The sequence below is a fragment of the Paroedura picta genome, chromosome 5, assembly GCF_049243985.1.
Source record: "Paroedura picta isolate Pp20150507F chromosome 5, Ppicta_v3.0, whole genome shotgun sequence".
NCBI lineage: Eukaryota > Metazoa > Chordata > Lepidosauria > Squamata > Gekkonidae > Paroedura > Paroedura picta.
This window is the reverse complement of record NC_135373.1, coordinates 119,172,443-119,185,234: the sequence shown is the minus strand read 5'-3', so window position 1 is coordinate 119,185,234 and position 12,792 is coordinate 119,172,443. Positions and strand designations below refer to the sequence as shown.

At 46.2% G+C, this 12,792-nt stretch overlaps 1 protein-coding gene across 7 annotated transcripts in view; it reads right to left on the bottom strand.

Moving 5' to 3' along the window:
- Positions 1-12,792, bottom strand: part of SOX5 (SRY-box transcription factor 5) — a 909,709-nt gene that overhangs the window by 775,152 nt on the left and 121,765 nt on the right. For 4 of the 7 annotated variants that reach the window (XM_077340172.1, XM_077340176.1, XM_077340175.1 and 1 more), the window contains exons 1-2: positions 11,477-11,585; positions 3,234-3,492 (exon numbers count right to left, since the gene is read on the bottom strand). The gene's annotated coding sequence lies outside the window, so the exon portion shown is untranslated. Of the gene's footprint in view, positions 1-3,233; positions 3,493-11,476; positions 11,586-12,792 lie in introns of those variants that run through there. The other 3 variants (XM_077340178.1, XM_077340177.1, XM_077340179.1) reach the window with 1 other exon arrangement.

Below are 12,792 nucleotides of genomic sequence, written 5' to 3'. Positions count from 1 at the left end.
GCTCCAAGCCAGATCTTAGCCTGATTTCAGATTTCTGCAATCCAGGCCCCATCGAGCACTTCATCTGACATCCCATCCTTCTGATGGTTTTGACTTACTCCGCGTAACCCGCCTTGAGTGTCAATGAGAAAAGTGGACTGCAAATAACGTAGATAATTAATAAAGTATGAGGAAGAACCTCACTGGCGTCATGCAGAGCTGCCTCAAGACTTTGGGCCCCTGAGGTAATAATCACTCTCTTCCCCCCAACCTGTGAGTAATTTATATATTTTGGAATTCAGGGCATGCTGAGAAGCCAACAACAGCCCCACAACAGTTCCGTGAGGTGGAACGAAGAAACATGGCAGGGAGGTGAGACAGTACACATGCTGTTTACCACCCATCAACATCAATTTACCCCTTGACAATTATTCCGGGGCCTTGGAAGGACTGGGTTGTGGCTGAAGTTAGAGATCTAGTTGGGAATCTTTCCATTGCCAAAAGATCAGCAGGCCCAATCTGGTACAATAAAGGACCATCCAGGAACCGATGTTGTCATAGGTATTCTGGGATGCTGCCCAAACGTTAAAATAACTGCATGGAGGAAAACAAAACTGGAGTCCAATGTCACCTTTAAGACCAACAAAGATGGATTCAAGGCAGGAGCTTCCGTGTGCAGGCACGTTTCCTCAGAGGAAAGTTGCACGGAAACAAATTAAACCTATTTTGTTTTAACCTAAACTATAGTTTGTGTTGGTTTTATGAAGTTGTTTACCTGCCCTGAGCTATACTGGAAGGGTGGGCTAGAAAAAGGGCGATGATAATTTAGTTCAGTGAGAGCAAAATGGTTCCTTACCTCATCACCAACTTGGGCAGGGGTAGTCAAACTGCGGCCCTCCAGATGTCCATGGACTACAATTCCCACAAGCCCCTGCCAGCGAATGCTGGCAGGGGCTTCTGGGAATTGTAGTCCATGGACATCTGGAGGGCCGCAGTTTGACTACCCCTGATCTTGGGAGTCAGGAACTGATGAAAAAGTCAACTCCTACGCTGTTGCCTGTATCAGTTTATACACAGTCTCCGTATTCTTCAATGATCTTGAACTTATTCTGCTTTCGGGACCCACCCACTGTGACACCAACCCTTCATTCCACAGCCGAGCATGAAGAGAAGCATGGCCACAAAACAGATGTGCGTATCCAGCTGCTGCTTCTAAGAATCTACAGCAGGGGTGGCCAAGCCGTGGCTCTCCAGATGTCCGTGGACTACAATTCCCATGATCCCCCGGAGAGCTACGGTTTGGCCACAGGCTTTGGCATCCATTCAGCATCTGGACTCAAAGGCTTTGTGTCACATGCCTCGTCCAAAACCATTCCATCTTGTTCCATTAGAAGTAACACATTCAGGATTTCCTCCTTTCCAAACCAGAGGAAGGTGATGAAGTAGCAGGCAGCAATTACTTCTACAAATGTAGAACCTGGGACCTCCTGCATGCCAAGCAGAGGGTCTTCCACCAAGCCATAGCCCCACCCCTGAATATCACCCACATTTTTTTTAAAAACTGAGTTTTACTTGGAATGATTAATGGTAAATGTCTACATTGCACACGGCTTTCCTGGTTTTCGTGCGTGACAACATGGGGGTATTCAGACACAAAATACCGACATATTTGAATCATAGAATCACAGAATCATAGAATCATAGAAGCACAGAATCATAGAGTTGGAAGGGGCCACACAGGCCATCTAGTCCAACCCCCTGCTCAACGCAGGACCAGCCCAAAGCATCCTAAAGCATTTGGTATCCTCATTTCATCCCCCTCACACATATACTTCCAATTCATGCTTTCCAAGCAGCTCAGATTTGGGAATGACATTGTCTCTCTCTGCCTCCTGGTCTTGTGGCATAAGGACGGGTCCAAGACCATCACCTCCCCTATCAGAAATCGGACGTAGGCAGGCTCTTATCGGCTCCCGATATAAGCAGGCTAGAAAGCACAAACTAACGAGCTACCCTTAATATTCATCTCGCTGCAATATAATCTTCTGCTCTCGTGGTTAGGAAACAAAAAACCAACTTACCGACTCATGCCCGAACAGCAGTCTCGTGCTCCTGGCTTGCGGAGAGAGGACCGGCACCGTAGTGCCTTGACAATTCCCCCGACCTCTTCTCCTCTCCCCCACAGTTTCTCCAGCCTACTTTGAGCCGCGGAGAACAAGACACATTGTCCCTGAACACAAGGAAATCGACTGCACGCTCTGTAATTATCAGCGAATATTACTAATCCTCAAAGAGGACAAAGGCCTGGAGATTTTTACATTTTTTTTTTTAAAGAGAGTCTCTCAGCGAAACGAAGTACGGCGAACGCACAAAAGAAGGAAATCTAATTGCAAATTAAAACAGAAGGCACGCTCTCCCGACGAAGTATATTTATTGTGTTAATGTACCATTTCTCTTCCGGGCAAAAGCGACTAAAGGTCATTTCGTCTTGATGGCAAGTGTTGAAAATAGTTTACATTGAGGGTCTAACTTAAAGGAACAATGTCACAACCCTCGGGCCCAGGATGACCTTTCACGGCATCAACCCGAGTGCTCTAAATCTCTTACGGAGGAGGGAAGTGGCCGATGTTTTCAGATTACCGTCCCCCCCCCACACACACACACACACCTCCCCTCCTTCCCATTTCAGCTCACCCATTCAGCACGAAACAGTTTATGACAAGGAAATGGACTGCAGAGTTAATGCACTGAACTCCCCGCCACTAAATCCTCCTTCCTAGCTATTCCGCCACTGTGAGGCATCAGCGGGGAGAGACCCAATCAATGTGGCATCTTTCCTAAATTCAATTTTTATTCTGAAATAGAGAGACAGAGAGAGAGAGAGGACCGGAAGACCTGTATGCTGAGCCTGTATTCCAGGCCACTAAACATTTCTGGTGTAAATCAATTTACCGGGACATCCAGAGTACGGGTAATTTAAGGTGCGGGCTAGATGTTAATTCTGCAAAGTGGATCTGACAATGTACAGCTGGAGCCTAAGCATGCCTACTCATGAGTAAGGCTTAGAACACTGTTCAACAGTGATGCTGATGGACGCTTGGGATTGGGTTCAGGTTCAAAATGGTGTTCAAGTTCCTTATGGCATGGGCTTAGGGGCTGCGGAACTGCAGGCAGGGGCAAAGAAGCAAAATTAGGAAAAGGAAAAAGCAGCAAAATTAAGAAAAAAGAAATATTTTTTAGCCTCGTGTACTTACCAGAAGCTGATAGCGTAAGTGATGAGGGTAGTTCTAGGAAACTCTATGGTAAGGCCACAGCATTTCTGGTAGATCCTCAAATATTTTCTTGAGAGTGCTCTAAGCCGGACGCTGTTGGTTAGCTCTGATAGTCGGCGGTTATAAATCCTTTAGGAACCTCGACTGTTATGTACTTGAATATTATTACTGGACTCTGAAGAAGAATCTTGTCATTCGAAACAAGGGCTACAATCCAGATAACATGGCAGATTTTGGAGAACTGGAAATAAAGAAGTGAGAACAGAACCTGTTTTAGCATTTGAGCTTCCATCCAAAGCATCAGTTGTATTATACATGGATTGGATGTTTACATATCTGAATCTGTCGAACAAGAAACATAGAATAGAATCATAGAATCATAGAGTTGGAAGCAGCCATATATACGGGATAAGGATCTGTCCAGCTGCTGCTTGAAGACCGCCAGTGAGGGGGAGCTCATCACCTCCTTAGGCAGCCTATTCCACTGCAGAACTACTCTGACTGTGGAAAAGAAAATTCCTGATATCAAGCCTATATCATTCTACACATAGTTTAAACCCATTAATACGGGTCCTATCCTCTGCTGCCAACAGGAACCACTTCCTGCCCTCCTCCAAGTGACAACCTTTCCAATACTTTCTTCAAGTATTTTAGAGGGGTTGATCCTGTATGTTGAGTGTTTGAAAGTTTGAAGCTGTATGTTGACTTTACAGATATTACCTGACCTGATCGTTTGGAAGGGTGGCCTACAAATTATCATCATCATCATCATCATCATCATCATCATCATCATCAGGAAGGACTGAAGCCATTTCTGCACTAGCGATATCCCTTGCTTTTGACTTTTTAAACTGCCTAAATTTGCATACCTTTATGCACCAAATTTTGCCTTTCCAGCTGCAGACCCTAAACTATGCACTCACTTGCCCCATGGTGACAATTCCCTGGCTACAGCAATTTAGTTTTAAAGTTCTAACTTGGGATGCCCAATGGAGAATTCCTTGCATTCAGGTTTTTCCCCCAATGGCTGCCATTTTGATTGTGCACGCCCCATTTTGATTGTGCACGCATAGCAGTGATATCCGAGCAGTGATATCAGGGCTCTCTCAGCCTCACCCACCCCACAGGGTGTCTGTTGTGGGGAGAGGAATGGGAAGGCGACTGTAACCCGCTTCGAGTCTCCTTCAGGTAGGGAAAAGTGGCATATAAGAACCAACTCTTCTTCTTCTTCTAGCGTCCATCGCCATCTATCCTCTCTTCCTCCTTCCTCCTCTCCATTCTGAAACATCCAACTTCGTTTTAATGTTGTGTCTGCATCATGTCTCTAAAGCGTACAAATAATGGCATTCAGTCTTGGTTGTAACGCAGCGTTGTAATGCAATAAACTAAGCTTTTAAAAAAGAAATTCACATCCACTGTACCTGGGGACAGGGGGGAAAGCCAGTTAGTAATTAAATCAGGTCTAAGGAAGGGCACAAAAATGGCAGAGTGCTGTGGCACTACAATGAGAAAGGTGCAAGAAGGCACTCTTTCACAGAGTGCACACAGGCTACAAAAACTTTGTGGGAAAAGGGAAGGGTCCTTTTGAACCAGGTGAGGAAAACATGGCGAATTTCAGCCTGGCCTATGAATGGAGGGAAGCCCAAATGGAGAAAGCCTAGCGTTGACTCACAACATCAAGCGGAAATCCCAAACATGGCTAAAACAAGAATAAATTCAAGTGGGTCGCCGTGTTGATCTGAAGTAGCACAACAAAATCAGAGTCCACCTTTAAGACCAATAAAAATTTATTCAATGTGTCAGCCTTGAATAAATCTTTGTTGGTCTCAAAGGTGCTACTGGACTCTGATTTTGTATGGCTAAAACAAGGTATTTCCCTAATGCGGAAATGGCCTGTGTTAAAATCAGTAGCATCAGTAGAGCGGGAGAGAGATTTCATTTTGTTGTGACACCAAAGTATATATCTTGCTAAGTGGTTGAAATAGTAGAAGAAGGGGGTGGCCGAGGGGAATGTTAATCCAAGCCTGATAGAAAATTGGACAGAAGCCAGAGGGAGGTTGCATTTAGAGAAGAAGAACAGAAGAGGGAAATTGTTCTCCAAGCAAAAGAACTGGAGAGAGAGACAGAGAGAGACAGACAGAGACAGAGAGAGACAGAGACAGAGACAGACAGAGACAGAGACAGAGACTGCCCTATGATAAAAGAGCCTGGAACTTGAAACCCTCCATCACAAAGACGCATTCCCAGGAGCTGGGGTGATGCTGACAAGGGGTTTCCTTCATCATACTGCCCTCCCCAAGCCTGTGAACCAGGAATCTGACTGGGGGAAACCTTGGGCAAAGAAAGACCAGACGATGACAGTGGTATTTGATGCAAACATGGGCTATGGGTTCTGTTTGGATGAGGTCCATATGTCTCTGCTGTCTCACTTCGCTCACTTCCCCTCTAAAACCAAAGAGAAACGGGAACTTAAAAGACAGAGCGGAGAAATTAAAGCAGAGTTCAGTCACAGATAGCGAAGCCCCAGCAAAAGAATGGTCCGAATTGGCCTAGCAGGCTCAGGCTGGAAAGTCAAAGGGAATTTCATTCCAATGACTTACTGCTCCATGTTCAACAAGCATGCTATGATTGGCTCCACATGGAATCAGCAACTGCACACTCTTTCATCATTATTTGCTACTACGGTTGACCTGACGATCAACCGTATTTCCGAGATGCTTTCTGCAAAGTTAGCTACCCATAGTGCAAATGACAGCACAATAGGGGTTTGGAGACCAAGGCCTATGAGGAAAGGTTGGGGGAGCTTGGTCTGTTTAGCCTGAAGAGGAGGCCACTGAGAGGGGGTCTGATAACCCTCTTCAAGTATTTTAAAGAGTGCCATGTAGAGGATGGAGCAGAGTTGTTCTCTCTTGCCCCGGAGGGACAGACCAGATCAAATGAGATGAAATTTATATTGTGCGTCATTCTGTGCACTTCCCAGAGCAGGGATGAAAGAAATTCCGTCTAAACATCCGGAAGAAGTTCCTGACAGTTAGAGGGGTTCCTCAGTGGAACAGGCTTCCTCGGGAGGTGGTGGGTCCAACCCCCCGCACAATGCAGGACACTCACAACCCTATCGCTCATCCACTGTCACCTGCCACCCCCTTGAACCTTCAAAGAATCAGCCTCTCCATCAGATGGCTGTCCAGCCTCTGTTTAAAAATATCCAAAGATGGAGAACCCACCACCTCCCGAGGAAGCCTGTTCCACTGAGAAATCACTCTGATTGTCAGGAACTTCTTCCGGAGGTTTAGACGGAATTTCTTTCATCCTTGCTCTGGGAAGTGCACAGAATGACACACAATATAAATTGGGTTTGGCTACAGCAATTTAAAATACAGTTTAAACCATTGAAATAACAAGAGATGACTTCAGGTTAAAAATCTGGCCTTGGCTCTCGAAAAACAGGCACCTCTTCCCCAAAGGCTCAGGGCACCTTCCAACATGTCCTGGTAATAAAACAACAATTAAAACATTTCAAAGCAATCTAATACTGTCCTTTAAAAACATCCTTCTCCCTTGCATACGTTCACTTGGTGGCTCACGTGTGATCAGGCCCTGACGGCTGTCAGCGGTCACTGCCAATTTCTGTCTAAAGCAAATAGTTCAAACCTATCTGGAAGAGTCCTGGACTCTTGGCACAAAAGGGCCCTGCCATTTGGACCCTGGTGCCTTTTGAAAAACTCTTTATCAAATCTCTTTCTCTCTAAGGGAAGGGATGTTTACTTCTGAAGCACGGGGAGGAGGGGGGTTTGAACAGCACAACAGCCCCTGATTGAAATAATTGAAATTAAAATCAAATAAAATGCTCAGCAGAGTGAAAAGAAAACAAATCCCAGACTTGACAGCAACATAAAAGCGAAATCCTCCCTGTGCTTTTCAGACGGGGCTTTCTATTGAGCTTCGGACTGACCTTTCCCAACACCAAAGAATAATGCTTTTCAAGAACTTTCCTGCCGCCGGCTCGTGGCTATTATTCGGGCTCCCATTGTTCCCCGTTGTTAGTCACAGTTGCTCTAAATGTGCACTTCGGCCCGCCGTACCCAGAGGACAGACAGGTGGGAAAACTTAATGCCCCTTGAGCAACCGTTTGCTGAATGGACACACCCCACTTCTGAGGGAAGGCTGGAAATGACCACTGATGAAGGTTAAAGTCGGAAGTGCCAATGCAGGATCGCAGCTGAGCATCAAGAAGACGAAAGTACCGACTGCTAGAGAAACTGGATCCGGTTTCGGTAAAGGTGGGAGTCAAAACCGGTGGAAGGAACATTAACCGTTTGAAATACGCAGATGAAACTGTTTAAAATACGCGGGTGAAATGGGATAGGCAGGGAACAGAGAAGGTTTGAAATGACTACTGATGAAGGGTCAAATGGAAAGTACCAACGCAGGATGGGAAGACAAAAGGAATGACAGCTGGGGAATTACACAACTTTAACGTTGTCAACAAAGTCATTGAAATTGTTCCAAGATTTGCTTTTCCTTGGCTCCATCACGAACCCAGGGAAGACCGCAACCAAGAAATCAGAAGGAGGGTGAAACCAGGAAAGGCAGCCCTCAAGGAGGTAGAAAAGATTCTTAAATATCAAAACATGTCACTAACAACCAAGGTCAAGGTAATTCATGCCACAGGCCATTTGATTGAATGTTCTCCATATTATTCTATTGTTCCACTGTGTTGCTTGCTGTTATCCCTGTATTATTGTTATAAACTGAGTTATCTGTATCCTTTCTGTACCATGTAAACCAGCCTGAACCTTCGAGGAGGGTGGTATATAAATAAATATAATAAAATAAATATTTGTTGTTAGTTGCGAAGTCGTGTCCGTCCCATCGCGACCCCATGGACAATGATCCTCCAGGCCTTCCTGTCCTCTACCATTCCCCGGAGTCCATTTAAGCTCGCACCGACTGCTTCAGTGACTCCATCCATCCACCTCATTCTCTGTCGTCCCCTTCTTCTTTTGCCCTCAATCGCTCCCAGCATGAGGCTGTTCTCCAGGGAGTCCTTCCTTCTCATGAGGTGTCCAAAATATTTATAAATATATATATAAATAAATAAATTTTCAAGCTGCCTTTCTGGTATGCTTTAGACACTGTTTGCTGATGGTCTAATCTCCCGAGAGAGGTCAGGCTGCTTCAGGCCATGGAGGGGATGTCAGAGATGGGGGGGACCTGTGCTTTGTCTCAGGCAAATGCCTGGCGGAGGAGCTCCCTTTTGCAGGCCCTGTGGGACTGTTTATGTTCTGTCAGGGCCCTGATCTCTTCAGGGAGCTCATTCCACCAGGTGGGGGCCAGGATGGAAAAAGCTCTGGCCCTCATTGAGGACCGACGTGCTTGTTTGGGGCCAGGGATCACCAGCCAGTTGGCAGTGGCAGAGCGTAATGCTCTTTTGGGGGTATAGGCAGAGAGACTATATGTCTTGGTCTCATTAAGAGAAGTCACAGTTCACTGGAAATGACAATAATGCTAGGAAAAGTTGAAGGCAGAAGAAGAGGAAGGGCCCACGTGACTCACACAAGGAAGCCACGGCCCACGGCAAGTCCGTTAATGACAGGATGTTTCGGAGGTCACCAAATCACAGGGCCGCAGAACGTTGGAAGAAGCGACTCGACAGCATTTAACACACTTCCTCCGTCCACACTCACCCCCAGCTTATAGCTCGCTTCCTATATCTACTGTAATAAGTGGAGTCAGATCTCGCCTCTGCTACCATTTCAGGAACCATAGATGTGCAGGAAAACCTTAAAATGTGGTGGAGGGAAATTGGAAGGATAAAAAGAAAACTTTCCAAATGCTGCCCGTCACCTCTGAAGAAGAAAAAGAAGAGTAGGTTCTTTTATGCCGCTTTTCTCTAACCGAAGGAGTCTCAAAGCGGCTTACATTCACCTTCCCTTTCCTCTCCCCACAACAGACACCCTGTGAGGGAGGTGAGGCTGAGAGAGCCCTGATATTACTGAAGAAGAAGAAGAGTTGGTTCATATATGCCACTTTTCTCTACCCGAAGGAGTCTCAAAGTGGCTTACAATCGCCTCCCCTGCCTCTCCCCACAACAGACACCCTGCGGGGTGGGTGAGGCTGAGAGAGCCCTGATATTCCTGCCCAGTCAGAGCAGCTTTATCAGTGCCGTGGCGAACCCATGGTCATCCAGCTGGCTGCATTTGGGGGAATCAAACTCGGCTCACCAGATTAGAAGTCCGCACTCCTAAGCACTGCACCAAACTGGCTCTGCACATGCACACTGCCAGAGTGCATTTTGGTTCAGCGTATGGAAATTGACAGCAAGGAAGAGGAGGAAGTGGGGCAAACCAGGCTCTCAAGCAGAGGTTTTTAATATCTCATCTTACCTGTTCCTTTTAACCAAAGATGCTGAGGGGACCTGGGACCTCATGCGTGCAAAACAGGTGCTCTTACCCGGAGTCACAGCCCCCTCCCATGAGTCACCAGTAATGAAAAGGCGTGTGCCCATGAGTGACCCTCAGAAAACTATCCAAAGGAGCAATTTAACAGTATGACGGTTTTGTTTAGTTTTGTTTTCTCCTGGGACAGGCAAGACAATAGTTTGAGACCGATTTGCTAAGCAGGGGGAAACCACAGTTTAATCTTGCAAAAAAATTCAGCCCACATGGTGGTCTGTAAGTGAACTCAAAGGCTGTTTGGGGATTTCTGGCAGCCTGTGAGGAAACCTGCCTGTTACGCTGAGAGCAACCACCGAACACTGGCGAGGACCACAAGCTTACAACTAGACCTCAAGACAAGCCTTCTTGGTCTAGGTGGATGCCTGGCATAACCCCTGTGTTGGCACAGTGCTCCTAGGTGTAGGGTGGCAGCTCCGAAAAGAGGTGGGACACCATTTAGGAAATGTTTCACATGGTGACTGAGGCCTGATGGCTTTGAAATGAAATAGCTAACTAGAGGAACGGACAAGAGGCCACAGGTAGTAAGAGGTTGCCAGGGGGAGCCTGCGTGGTGTAGTAGTTAAGAGCAGTAGCTTCTTATCTGGGGAGCCGGGTTTCATTCCCCATTCCTTCATACACAGCGAGTTCAGTGACCATGGGCTAGTCACAGTCCTGTTAGAGCTGTTATTACAGAGAAGTTCTGTCAGAACTCTCTCAGCCCCACCTACCTCACAGTATGTTGATTTTATTAAATGTACACAGCCCTAAGACAGCTGAGCCAAGAGGAGTGGTCCTATAAACCCAATAATGAATGAATGAATGAATGAATGAATGAATGAATGAATGAATGAATGAATGAATGAATGAATGAATGAATGAATGAATGAATCTGTTGTGGGTAGAGGAAGGGAAGGCAATTTTAAGCTGCTTTGTGACTCCTTTCCCCACAACAGACAACCTGTGAGGGAGGTAAGGCTGAGAGAACCCTGATTATAGAAGAAGAAGAAGAAGAAGAAGAAGAAGAAGAAGAAGAAGAAGAAGAACAAGAACAAGAACAAGAAGAACAAGAAGAAGAACAAGAACAAGAAGAACAAGAACAAGAAGAACAAGAAGAACAAGAACAAGAAGAGGGAGGGAGGGGAAGAGTTGGTTCTTCTATGCTGCTTTTCTCTACCCGAAGGAGGCTCAAAGCGTCTTACAGTCACCTTCCCTTCCTCTCCCCACAACAGACACCCTGTGGGGTGGGTGAGGCTGAGGGAGCCCTGATATCACTGCTCGGTCAGAACAGCTTTCTCAGTGCTGTGGTGAGCCCAAGGACACCCAGCTGTTTGCAGGTGGAGGAGCGGGGAATCAAACCCAGCTTGCCAGATTAGAAGTCTGCACTCCTAAACTACTACACCAAGCTGCACCTAACCACTACACCAAATAAGAGAACAATCTTAGGTTTCTCGGAATTAATTACTGTCATCTCAATTGTGAAAAAAAATGTCCAAATATGAAATAACAAGACCGAGATTCCAGATAAATATGTCGTTTCGTTATTACTCCCCCCACTGTCCACTGATTTCAACCAGAGTTCTTCAAATTCTCTTGCTGGGATGAAATCTTTCATTCTAAACCTGGAAAAAAAATCCTTTGCATTCACAGGCTGCTAACTTTCTCCACTATTTTTAACCGAAGCCCTTCAAAAGCTTTCCTGGACAAGGGATATGCAACAACACCAATATCAATAACATCCTGAGCACAATGTAAATTATGAAAAGTAGCCATAACGGTCCTAAAGGTTACCTTCCTGGAGTAAAAAACTAAAGGTTAAGGCAAGAAAAATCCTTCGCTTTCCTGTAGGCTGGTAAATCTCCAAATACATTTGCCACAGCTGACTTTGTCACTGAAATGCCCATCGCTTACAGCTGTGCTCCAAAGGAGGACACTATTAAAGCTACAGTAATAATGTCAATTGTATTAGCAGCACACAGTCAGAATAGTACAGCAGTGGAACGGGCTGCCTAAGGAAGTGGGGAGCTCCCCCTCACTGGCCACCTTCAAGCAGCAGCTGGACAGATGCTTATCAATTATGCTTTATTTTTTTTTATTTGTCTGTCACATTTGCAGGCTGCTGCTCCCAGCCTGCCAGCTCACAGAGGCAAGCAACAATGAAAAGCAGAAAAAACAATAAAAACAGTAAAAAAGCCATAAAATCCCCAGACCCCACAATCCTATACCTACCAATCACAGCCGAATCCACCAGCCTCTCCCAATCTACAAAAAATGATGGTTTCATTTGGAGGGGGGGTTCCCCAGAGGAGGGACAAGAGCTTCTAATGTTGATCCTGCATTGAGCAGGGGGTTGGACTAGATGGCCTTTATGGTCCCTTCCAACTCTATGATTCTATGAACACACCTTACAGATGGTGCTCTATGGTGAACCTCCCCAGCTTAACCACATAGAATCATAGAATCATAGAGTTGGAAAGGGTCTCATGGGTCATCTAGTCCAACCCCCTGCTGTACTGAATCAGACCCCTGGTCCACCAAAGTCAGTATTGTCTGGCAGTGGCTCTCCATGCTCTGAGGATGAGGTCTTTCACATCACAGCCTACCTCATCTATCCCACCTGTAGATGCCGGGAATGGAACCAGGGACCTTCTGGAAGCCAAGGAGACGCTCTGCCAGCGAGCCACATCTGAGTGGCTGTTTCGGTCTATGAAAACAAAGAGGGATTGGCAATTTACCCGTCCAGCTGCGATGCAGATTTCCATAATCTAATCCAGGCTTTTGAACTCCAGTGCTGGAGAAGACTCTTGCGAGTCCCTTGGACTGCAAGGAGAACAAACCAGTCAGTCCTAGAGGAGATCAGCCCTGACTGCTCCATAGAAGGCAAGATCCTGAAGATGAAACTCAAACACTTTGGCCACCTCATCAGAAGGAAGGACTCCCTGGAGAAGAGCCTAATGCTGGGAGCGATTGAGGGCAAAAGAAGAAGGGGACGACAGAGAATGAGGCGGCTGGATGGAGTCACTGAAGCAGTCGGTGCAAACTTAAATGGACTCCGGGGAATGGAAGAGGACAGGAAGGCCTGGAGGATCATTGTCCAGGGGTCGCGA